Genomic DNA, 12,509 nt, shown 5'->3' on the forward strand with positions numbered 1-12,509 from the left:
AGTCGACTTGGCATCGACCATCTGGTCGCCGAGTGGCCACGTTTGTGCGCCGAGTCATTCCGTATCTCGATTCCGCAAAACGCAAAACGCCTCGGCATGATGCCGAGGAAATTGGTGATATGACGCCGAGTCGCTCTGCGAACAATGTTATGAACTTTAATTCATCTTGGATAGAAACTGATTCCGAGTTTTGCATCATAATATTTATTTACATGTAGAGAAACTACGTTCCAAAAAAATACACTAAATAATACATTGAAATGTTCGTTATTAGAATTGTCATCATCTTTCCAAATTATCTGTATTCTTTACCGCATAAATGCGACTTCTCCCGTTTCTATCCATTACCCGATAAACCTGTTTATGCGTCTTCCATTTGTTAAAGCAAATTCTGGTAATTTTTGAAGAAACAAATGCTCAAGAATTTCATTCACACAAATGTTCAACATTTGTCTGAAGTATCAAATGGATTTCGGCATATGATTCTATTTAAAGATTTGATGAAATATTTAGTGCCCTATCAGGACAGGGGTATTCCCACATGCGTAAGTCACCTGACGCGGTGTGCGCCCGTTGTGTACATTTCATGATCTATTACAAATTCTAATCTCAAATAAATATTGCACGTGATTTCATGAATTCTTTTGTCCGGATAAAAAACGCAGCGTAATTGGCGTGGGTATATTCATTTCTTAATAAAAACTTCGGAGTGCAGACAGCAGTGGGATCTTTTAATTTCAATTCAGAGTTTCATAGTGCATTTCAAATGAAGTACCGAAGCATCTCTCGAATTATTTGGCATTGACATTTACTCTAAATAAAATAAAATTCAAACACGCTGTATCGTTAGCGTTACGCTCTGCAAGTTCCTTAATTATTGAAACAATTGTTGTAATGTATACTGATTGCACAAAAAAGCGTCGTGTAAAAGTCATATTCTTTTGAAACGACTAATTAACAACTTAATTTATCTTAAGATTGTATGCAACATCTACAAGTCATTGTAAATGTTTAAATTTACATTGTCAAATTTATTTATATTTTGTGTCGTCTGTGTATATTGGTTTTGTTCTCATTTGTGTTTAGCATTCTTATAAAAATAAATATTGTTATTTAAAATGTTTAAAGCAAGTCTCGTTTCCGATATAATATACAGGAATTAACTGTGTGAGCTACTTCAATCTGTTTACTGGCCTATAAAATCATTGTTTTTGTAAGACAACACATGCTTATCGTAAATTTGGGTTTCGTAATACACAGGATATTGGATGTTCAGGGCTTGATTGGGCAATAAAACAAAACCGCAGTCGGTGGTTTTCGTTAGTACTTTTTTGTACTGACCACCATAATAATTAAAACTTCACGTGCTTATCTAACATTTAGCAATAAAAAAGACGGATCTTACCCACTTTGTGCTTGTTTGAGCCATAAAACACAATTCCGATGGCTTTTTCAGTAGCACACGTGATCAGAATGTAACAAGTTTGAGTAATAAAGCAAATAGATAATGATCTGAAAACTGCATGGAATCTGAAATGAAACATATTTGGTCTAGTTTGTAACCTTTCCACTTATGAGCAAGTGATATATATATAATTTTATTTAACAATTTAAAGGAAGAAATTTTAGGGACCAAAAGGATTGTCAATTATTTTATGATTAAATTGCATTTGGTGGAGACGAGTTGACGAGTCACGTCACTTGCACCTGCATAATAAGGTGAATTATTAAGCGCAAGTAGAAACTGTACAACATTGTAGTTTATAATCACAATAATTCACATCATTACATATTTATCCTTATCGATGTCTGAATAAGTTTATAGTATTTAAAATGTATTTGAAACGTTAATGATGTTGTAACAAAGTGTTCAAGAATATGATGCGCTCGGTGTTTACACTTTTCAATAGTTAGAAAGATCTTTCTTAAAGATTTGCTACCATGTTTTGTACAAGAGAAACGATTCGAAACGAACTTGGTTTAGAAATAGTGTTTAGTGCTCCAATAAGGATGAAATAAGGATTAAAATAAACATTATATATATCGATCTCGTGCGCTCAAGTTCAACATTATTATACAGGTTTTTTTTTCCACTTTTTGGGAAGATAGCCCATGGCTTTGGAATTGGGAATTTTATCGGCATTTTCATGAAATTGGGAAAATAAATTCATTAGCATTTTTTTCCACACGAAAAGTCCACTGATTAGGGAAACACTAAATTTGATATAACCCCGATTACAATCATTCAAATTAAAAGAACAAAATCATATAATACTTTGTTAGATGTAATTGAATTAAAATTGAGATAAAATATACATTTTTTTTTTTTTTTTTTTTTGGTAATTGGGAATTTTTTGCCACATTTTGGCAAAAAAAGTAAACTTTTTGGGATTGGGAACATAGCCGAATTTCGGCTATAAAATCGGGCCAAAAAAAAACCTGGACATACAATGTACATGTATAAAACATAACTTGAACTTCTTATTTCTACGTTATGTCGTGATACAATTGTTTCAAGAAGCAAGACTCCATAGTTTGAAAATATAGACAATCCCAGAAATCAATACCTCCCGGATTACCCGCCCCTGAATACTCTCGCGCGCCTCCAAAACGGTACTGGAGAAAAAAAACATGGACCTATATATGTTTGTATAGGTCCCTACGCAAAACAATGAAGCGAAACAGTTTTATCCAATATATTTGAAGATTTAAAAAGTTTCTGTTATCGATCTGACAACCACATAATAGTTCGTTTTTTTTTAAATATAAGTTATTACCAATACGTAATTAGTAGAAATAAGGTTCATCTGCATTCTTATAAGAGTAATCAAACACAGCATGGACATGGACCTATTTGTGTAGGTCATTAATAATCCGTAATTAACGTAGAAATAAATCACTTATTTTTTTCGTGTTTTATTTTTTAATCGTAAATTTATACCGTATAACGAAAATTTAATAAAGACATACGTATAGGAAATATAGAGAACACAATTGGACTATTTGAATTTATTTAAGGCTCATTATTTTTCATGTTGAACATTTCAATCGTGAATTAAGATGATATTAAGAAAATGTAATAAAAAATGAAATCAGTTAGTTAAGTAAATATTGAAAACAGCCCAAACAACGTTTATTTCAGGCAATAAACTTTGATTTTACATGTAAAATGTTATTTAAACAAGGGCTGTTTGTAAAACATGCATGCCCCCTATATGGGCTAAAAGTTGTAGTGGCAGCCATTGTGTGAATACGTTTTTTGTCACTGTGAACAATGGTGGTGGTGGTGGTGGTGGTAGTGGTGGTGGTGGTGGTGGAGGTGGGTGGTGGTGGTGCTGCTGCTGCTGGTGGTGCTGGTGGTGAAGTATGAAATTCGTGATCCCAGGCCTAAGTGTTCTTGAGTTATCATTCAGAAACCATTTTCCTATTTCCAGTCACTGTGACCTTGACCTGTGACCTTGAACTTTTACCTAGTGACCTCAAAATCAAAAGGGGTCATCTACCAGTCATGACCAATGTCCTTATGAAGTTTCATGATCCAAGGCGTAAGCGTACTTGAGTTATCATCCGGAAATCATTTTCCTATTAACAGTCAACCATTTTACTGCTTTGACCTTTGACATTGTGACCTGAAAATCAATAGGGGTCACCTGCCGGTCATGACCAATATCCCTATGAAATTTCATGATCCCAGGCGTAAGTGTTCTTGAGTTATCATCCCGAAACCATTTTCCTATTTCCAGTCACTGTGACCTTGACCTTTGACCTAGTGACCTCAAAATCAAAATGGGTAATCTGCCAGTCATGACCATGTCCCTATAAGGTTTCATGATCCCAGGCATAAGCGTTCTTGAGTTATCATCTGGAAACCATTTTCCAATTTCCAGTCAACCATTTTTCTGCTTTAAGTCACTGTGACCTTGACCTTTGACCTAGTGACCTGAAAATCAAAAGGGTCATCTGCTGGTCATGACCAAAGTCCCTATGAAGTTTCGTAAACCCAGACCTAAGTGTTCTTGAGTTATCTTCCGGAAACCATTTTCCTATTTCCAGTCACTGTGACCTTGACCTATGACCTTGACCTTTGACCTAGTGACTTCAAAATCAAAAGGGGTTATCTGCCAGTCATGACCCATGTCCCTATGCAGGGGTTTTTTTTGCCCGATTTTATAGCCGAAATTCGGCTATGTTCCCAATCCCAAAAAGTATACTTTTTTCCCAAAATGTGACAAAAAATTCCCAATTTCCAAAAAAAAATAATTTTTTTTTTAATTTTTTTATAGAAAGTAGTGTCTTATGCGTATTTTATCTCAATTTGAATTCAATTACATCTAACAAAGTATTTTAAGATTTTGTTCTTTTAATTTTAATGATTATAAAGTGTTATATCAAATTTAGTATTTCCTTAATTAGTGGACGTTTCGTGTGGAAAAAAAAGGCTAATGAATTAATTTTCCCAATTTCATGAAAATGCCAATAAAATTCCCAATTCCAAAGCCATGGGCTATCTTCCCAAAAAGTGGAAAAAAAAACTTGCTATGAAGTTTCATGATCCCAGGCATAAGCTTTCTTGAGTTATCATCTGGAAACCATTTTCCTATTTCCAGTCAACCATTTTACTGCTTTAACTCACTGTGACCTTGACCTTTGACCTAGTGACCTGAAAATCAAAAGGGGTCATCTGCCGGTCATGACCAAATTCCTTATGAAGTTTCGTGATCCCAGGCATAAGTGTTCTTAAGTTATCATCCGGAAACCATTTTCCTATTTCCAATCACTGTGACCTTGACCTGTGACTTTGACCTATGACCTAGTGACCTCAAAATCAATCGAGGTTATCTGCAAGTCATGACCAATGTCCCTATGAAGTTTCATGATCCAAGGCGTAAGCGTACTTGAGTTATCATCCGGAAATCATTTTCCTATTTCCAGTCAACCATTTTACTGCTTCAGGTCACTGTGACCTTGACCTTTGACCTAGTGACCTGAAAATCAATAGGGGTCATCTGCTGGTCATTACCAATGTCCCTATGAAATTTCATGATCCCAGGCGTAAGCGTTCTTGAGTTATCATCCAGAAACCATTTTCCTATTTCCAGGAATCGTGACCTTGACCTGTGACCTTGAACTTTGACCTAGTGACCTCAAAATAAATAGGGGTCATCTGCAAGTCATGATGAATGATTCTATGAAGTTTCATGATCCTACGCCAGAGCGTTCTTGAGTTGTCATCCGGAAACCACCTGGTGGACGAACCGACTGACAGACCGACATACAGACAGACCGACATGTGCAAAGCAATATATCCCCTCTTCTTCGAAGGGTGGCATAATAATAATGTAAGAAAGTTATAGACAAAACGTGATATGTCCTTTTTCAATAAAAAAAGTATGACATGTCCTGACATCTTACACAGTTTTGTAAACGAAAAATTTTGGTACTTGTTTATTTAAAATCACAAAATTCATTTCCGGCTAGATATGTTTGTATTAGCTTGAAAGCGACTTTTAAATAAAAGATTGCTAAAAACCACTTTAGTTTTAGACTAAACTAGATACATAATTTTAATTTAAAAAAAAATATTCCCTACCTGAAATCTTACAGAGTTTCGCTAATAAATATTTCCGGTCCAATTTTAGAATCACAAACTTCTTTTTGGATATAGATTTGTATATTACCTTTAAAATGACCCTTACTAGGGAAATATTAATAGCCAAATGGTAACTGTTTAGACAAACAAGGATATGTACTATTCAATAAAAAAAGTCTTCCTCGGTCTTTAATCTTACAACGTTTCTTAATGAATATCTCCAGAAAGTATAGAAAGTACGGCATTTAATAAGAAACAAGAGGGCCTGAAAGGCCCAAGGTATCTCCCGCAACATATGCTTTGTTTGAGGATGGGTGCAAATTGGACAGATGAACATAATGATAGATGGACTGACGGAGGACAATAACACAAAACTAAGACAAAGGAAGGTTCTTAAGCCTTCACAATTTATTTAGCAAGTTTCAAAGAAATCCGCCAAACGCTTCCAAGATATGGCTCCGGACACAAAAATGCCTATAGTAAAAAGCATCTTTTCAAGATACAAAGGGCCATAAGTCTGTTTTTAACAGATGGTGTACAATGCCATTTGGCGTGCATCATCCTCTTTTGCATATGTATACTCATACCAAGTTTAAATGAAATCCGCCAATGCACTTCCAAGATATGGCTCCGGACACAAAAGTGCCTATAGTAAAAAGCATTTTTTCAAGATACAAAGGGCCATAAGTCTGTTTTTAACAGATGGTGTACAATGCCATTTGGCGTGCATCATCCTCTTATGCATATATATACTCATACCAAGTTTCAATGAAATCCGCCAAAGAACTTCCAAGATATGGCTCCGGACACTAAAAAGCATTTTTTCAAGATACAAAGGGCCATAAGTCTGTTTTTAACAGATGGTGTACAATGCCATTTGGCGTGCATCATCCTCTTATGCATATATATACTTATACCAAGTTTAAATGAAATCCACCAAAGAACTTCCAAGATATGGCTTCGGACACAAAAGTGCCGGACGGACTGACAGACAACGCCAAAACAATATCCCTCCGCCTCTGTCAGGGGATAATAATATAGGCTTAAACAAAGGCAGATATCAATATAATTGTCTACCTAGACCTTAAAATTATCTAATTAATATCAAAGGTCTATTAAACAAGGGCTGTTTGTAAAACATGCATGCCCCCCTATATGGGCTGGTGGTGGTGGTGGTGGTGGTGGTGGTGGTGGTGTGGTAGTGGTGGTGGTGGTGGTGGTGGCGGTGGCGGTAGCAGTAGCAGCAGCATTACAATACCAATACTTTAGAATGATCAAATGGGAAAAGGTAACCTAGCACTGGCAGTAAATATGGGGCTCATTTACAGGTCAGATTTGGAATCTCTGCTGTAATATGAGATTTTAAATGAATAAAAGTGAGGCAAATGCTGTAATAAAAAGGACATGCATAAACGGTAGTTGTTTCCCTTGTGTGAACCATGCTAAATCCTTAAAATGCCTATTTCCAGTAACTGTGACCTTCTCCTGTGACTTTGACCTTTGACCTAGTGACCTCAAAATCAATAGGGGTCATCTGCGAGTCATGATCAATGTACCTATGAAGTTTCATGATCCTAGCCCCAAGCGTTCTTGAGTTATCATCTGGAAACCACCTGGTGGACGGACCGACCGACCTACCGACCGACATGAGCAAAGCAATATACCCCCTCTTCTTCGAAGGGGGGCATAAAAAATTTGGTCTGAATGGATGTTTCCAATCTTTGTATATTGATAGATCTTTGTTAATATCTCCGGCACTATTTACGCTAAAATCACAACGTTTACTTCAGACTTAAGATATTTCTATACCTTTATACATATCATTGAATAATTTTATTCCATAAAGAAATAATAACATTTTATACAAAGGCATTATGCTGAAAGGTATGCTTAAAAATGCCAAATCGGCCTTAAATATTACGTGTTGTCACTGAATATTGTTGCAGAGACACATATTTTATGAATCTATGGTGTATATTTTTTATTTAAGTTATATTGATTTACGATGTGATACATATCGACACTTGGTTTTATGTTTCACTTGTTTTCAATCCTACTGAATGAAGTCATAAAGTACTGTTTATTGGAATAAAGCGGGTGTACACTATGATAACGTTGTAATCTGCCTAATTCTTCAGTACCGTTTTCAGTAGCGGGTGACGTAATAGCCAATATGGCGGCAGTCAATTTATTGATTCTGGGATTGTCTATAGAAATTGATACCTCCCGGATTATCCGTCCCTGAATACTCTTGCGCCCCTCTAAAACGGTACTGAAGAAATAAACATGGACCTATATATGTGTGTAAAGGTCCCTACGCAAAACAAGGAAGCGAATCGGGTTTATCAAATATATTTGAGGATTTAAAGAGTTTCTGTTATCGATCTGACAACCACATAATAGTTAGTGTTTTTTTTTTATTAATATAATAATTAATTAGTAGAAATAAGGTTCATCTGCATTCGTTTAAGAGTAATAACACACAGCATGGACATTTTTGTGTACGTCCCTGGCATGAATAAGGTCTTGATTGTCATTTAACATGTTATTTAAAGGTGACGCGTGATATCTTATCTAAATTTCGGTATCAACACATGTGCAGACATGTGGTGTCTTGAGCAAACCCATAAACGCTTATAATCCACACTTGGAACATCGCCACCCATTGAGCGAATTCGTTCGCGCCTTTATCGCTGATATTTTTTTCAAGAGATGTATGTTGCTGTCATTTATAATCCGTAATTAAAAAAAAATAAATCACTTATTTTGTGTGTGTTTTTATTTTTAAAGCTTAAATTTAGACCGTTTTACGAACATTTAATAAAGACATACGTTTAGAAAATCTAGAGAACACAATTGGAACTATTTAAGTTTATTTAAGGCTCATTACTTTTCATGTTAAACATTTCAATCGTGAATTAATATGTTATTAAGAAAATTAAATAATATTTCAGGCAACATGTAAACGTTTAACATTAAATTTTATACAAAGGCATTATGCCGAAAGGTATGCTTAAAAATGCCAACTCGGCCTTAAACATTACGTGTTGTCACTGAATATTGTAGCAGAGACACATATTTTATGAATCTATCGTGTATATTTTTAATTTAAATTACATTGATTTACGATGTGATACATATCGACACTTGGTTTAATGTTTCACTTGTTTTCAATCCTAATGTGCGAAGTCATAAAGTACTGTTTATTGGAATAAAGCGGGTGTACACTATGATAACGTTGCAATCTGTCAAATTATTCAGTACCGTTTTCAATCCCAGGTTACGTAATAGCCAATATGGCGGCGCCCATATTATCGATTCTGGGATTGTCTATACACTCCGGTGCTAAATTACCCCCTTTTGTTGAGCGCAAACCGATTATATCGTTATGATCAGATGCTGTAAAGACAGTTACCCGGTACACCATGTACTAACTAACAACATGGTGTCATATACCATGTGTGGTAGACATGTTTTGTCCTCGACGCGGCAATAGGCAGACAATTTATTACGTTATGTAATGCCAAACATACTAAATTAATTAATACATGTAAAAATCAAAAGCCATTTGGCCAAAATAGATTATCATAAACTACTTGTTGCATAGATTTTAGCCAGTTCAATCACATGTGTTTCATGTCTATATAAAAATTGTTCAAGTATTAAGCGGGTAAATTAAAACTCCATCGTTACATATTGAACATAAGTTGTCGTTTTAATTGTTTATTTATTCATTGTACAAGAAATAAAACGACTAATTTATATGTTTGCTTTGTTTGTTAAAATATGGAATTTGTCTGTTTTTAGTCTTGATCACTTTTACGCTGATGCTAATAATATCAAATATTTAGTAATGAAATAAAATTAATTTATAGAAAATAGCGTCACTAAACATGATACAGAACATTATTTATGGGTTAATGTTTATTTCGGAGTCTCCCAACAATTTATTTACTAGCGCGCTCGGTTGGTCATTTTCGGCTCGGGTACTTCTTTAAAGTACCCCGAGTACACTTAAGTAAATTAATACTACAATGTACGGGCACGCGAAATTCTGTTCATACATGTATCATGAATGTAAACTCTTGAAAATAGTGCATGATGCGTATTTTTTTCCCACGTGCAACGAAATTAGCAAAACAAATAACGATATCCTTTTTATCTGCGCTACATTGTTTTCATATTGCAATGTACATGTAAATGCTCACGCTTTACATGCGGAAAACGTGATAACACTTTATTTGTGTTCGCGCGATTTCTAGCAGAACCAAAGATTTGCATGACAAGGGAATTTAATTGTTACAATAATAATAATGTGTGCGTCATTTTAACAATGTTATTTTGATTACCACATTCATGCCACTTTTAACGTCTCTATCTATTACGCGATAATTCCGTTTATCACCACTTTCACCGCGGTATTCCCACTGAGCAATGTGTATATCACCTGAAGTCTTTTTCTGAAAATTGGGACGAAGTGAAAGTTCTTTATTTCAAATAAACTAACATTTGTATTTTCATCAAAACTAAAAAAGTCAACATTATTTATATTTTGTGTCGCCTGTGTAATATGTTGGTTTGGTTCTCATATGCATTATAGCTTAGGAAAATTATTTTTTTCGACGTTTAAAGCAAGTCTAGTTTCCAAAATCATCTACAGGATTTAACTATGTAAGCTTAAACTCAATATAGGTCTAGTAACTGACATAAAAAATCATTGTTTTGACAGATGAGATCCGATGGGAACTTTATTAAATGTATGCAGATATTAAGAAATGTTAACAATCGCACACAAGTAAACATTCCAGCGTATTTTCAGTGTATGTTTCTATCTTTCGATAACATGTGTTATAGATTAGTATACAATGAATATTTGTTAATATTTATACTCGGCGAATCGCTTCATGTTCAGACGCGGCGTGACTCCGCGAATCGATGCCGAGGCAGAAACAGCCGCGGCGTCTCTCTGCGAATTTTTGCAGAGTGCCTCGGCATCATGTCGAGTTAATACTCATTTCTGAGGCGTTGAAAATTCGTAAAAAGAAGAATCTGTCCATGGTGTAGCCGCGGACATTGTTGGTTTTGCGTGAGCTGTACTGCATGTACAATGGAAAATTTCAAAGAGCCATTTCTCTGTGAAAAAATCATCCGACCAGAACCAGCTGATAATATGAACATCTCCTCTTGGTTGTGAAGCTTCCTATAAAGTTTCATTGAATTCCGGTCATAAATTCTGAGAAATAGTCCGGACAAGAATTGCACAATATGAACAGTTAATGGAAAGTTTCAAAGGGCAATAACTCTGTGAAAAATCATCCGACCAGAACCAGCTGATAATATGCACATCTCCTCTTGGTAGTGAAGCTTCCCATAAAGTTTCATTGAATTCCGGTCATTAGTTGCTGAGAAATAGCCCAGACAAATTTCCGGATGGACACACGCACGGAAGGACAGACAAAGCGGCGACTATATGCTCCCCCAAAACATTTAGGGGAGCATAATAAATGAACACTGTACATCAGTGTGCAAAATAACACTAATGCCGCAGACTTATACCTAAAATACACTTTCGTTTACGAAAAATCATCTTAAGAAATTGATAAAATTATAAAGTGTCTCAGACGCGAAACGATTTAAAAATTTGATTGCTTGTGTTATCCTGATATTTTGTTACAACACGTGGATGGTTATACTAAGTATAAAATAAATGGCAACCCATTAAAAGACTGATGGTCAGGTCCACACATAATGTAGTCGTATTAAGACTCAACGATAAACTTTGAATTACACACACATACGCACGTACGCACACCCACACACACACACACACGTGAAGACGGGTGGATAAGTGGTTTCGGCGCTAAGCTTGTACTTCATGGTTCAGTGCTTTGAGCCCTGGGGCAGTTAACTTTTTTTTCTCTTTTTTGATGTTTTTTTTTTCCTTTTATTCTTGTTTTTATATTGGAGCTCTTTTAAGTTCTGATGTTTATATTTATAAATTTTAAGCATTTAATGACAAACTTCAAAACATGCCAAAATCTGTAAACAAGTCCCTTAAAAACGATTAAGAATAGCTGCCTTAAAAATTACAGCCTCAAATACTATACAATTGGCAATTATTATAACAGTTTTATAAACAACAACGCCAATCAATAAATAAGGTGAGGAGTGATGTCACGCGCTTAGGTTACACTCTGCACACTGGTTGGCAAAATGTGGTGTTTTTCATATAAGGGTGTATCTGGGTGCAAGATAACATGACTTTGTTGGGTTCACAATTGAACGTTAATGAGTGTAAACACACCAGTAAGTTTTGCTCTACTTCAAATAACTCTCTAAAACTATTTTTCTTAAGAATTTTAACTAGTGCATAAAAGACAGTTTGTTATGCTGGTTTTGGCAATTTTAAATACGTATAACTACTTTATTTCATAAGCCTGTGTTCTTGGGCAAATATTTGATGTGTACAGCATTCATGTACACAGTAATTTTCCAGGGCCCTCACACTACTTTGGGGGAAGGGGTCTGCAGCCCTTAGGAGGGGGAATTTTCGCGGTGTTTCCCTTTTTGGGGGATTTTTTTACTTACTCTCTCATTATTTCATTTGTACATGTGTGCACTATATTCATTGCATTTTTCATAATTTAGTAGATCTATGTTTGAAAATATTAAATTGAAAAAGAATTGAGATATAATAATCATGAGACACATATTTCTATTTTATTTTTTTTTAGGGGGAATTTTTCCCTCCAAAAGGGGAAAAAAGTATACTTTTCAGGTGGGGGACTGCCGCCGAAATTTGGCGGCAGATTTGACAGATTGAGGGCCCTGTTTTCTAAACCTGTCAACATTTTGTCACCAATTTCAGACATATTGAATTATTAATTCTTAAATTTTAAGATATTGGCACAAACTGCAA

General features: G+C 35.2%; 1 protein-coding gene and 2 long non-coding RNA genes across 26 annotated transcripts in view; 1 reads left to right on the top strand and 2 right to left on the bottom strand.

The window, feature by feature from the left end:
- Positions 1–12,509, bottom strand: part of LOC127862577 (uncharacterized) — a 178,451-nt gene that overhangs the window by 97,814 nt on the left and 68,128 nt on the right. The window lies entirely within an intron of this gene.
- Positions 1–12,509, top strand: part of LOC127862575 (uncharacterized) — a 105,046-nt gene that overhangs the window by 26,055 nt on the left and 66,482 nt on the right. The window lies entirely within an intron of this gene.
- Positions 1–12,509, bottom strand: part of LOC127862565 (uncharacterized) — a 293,520-nt gene that overhangs the window by 10,690 nt on the left and 270,321 nt on the right. The gene's annotated exons all lie outside the window — the stretch shown is intronic.

Source organism: Dreissena polymorpha, chromosome 16 (assembly GCF_020536995.1).
Source record: "Dreissena polymorpha isolate Duluth1 chromosome 16, UMN_Dpol_1.0, whole genome shotgun sequence".
Lineage (NCBI taxonomy): Eukaryota > Metazoa > Mollusca > Bivalvia > Myida > Dreissenidae > Dreissena > Dreissena polymorpha.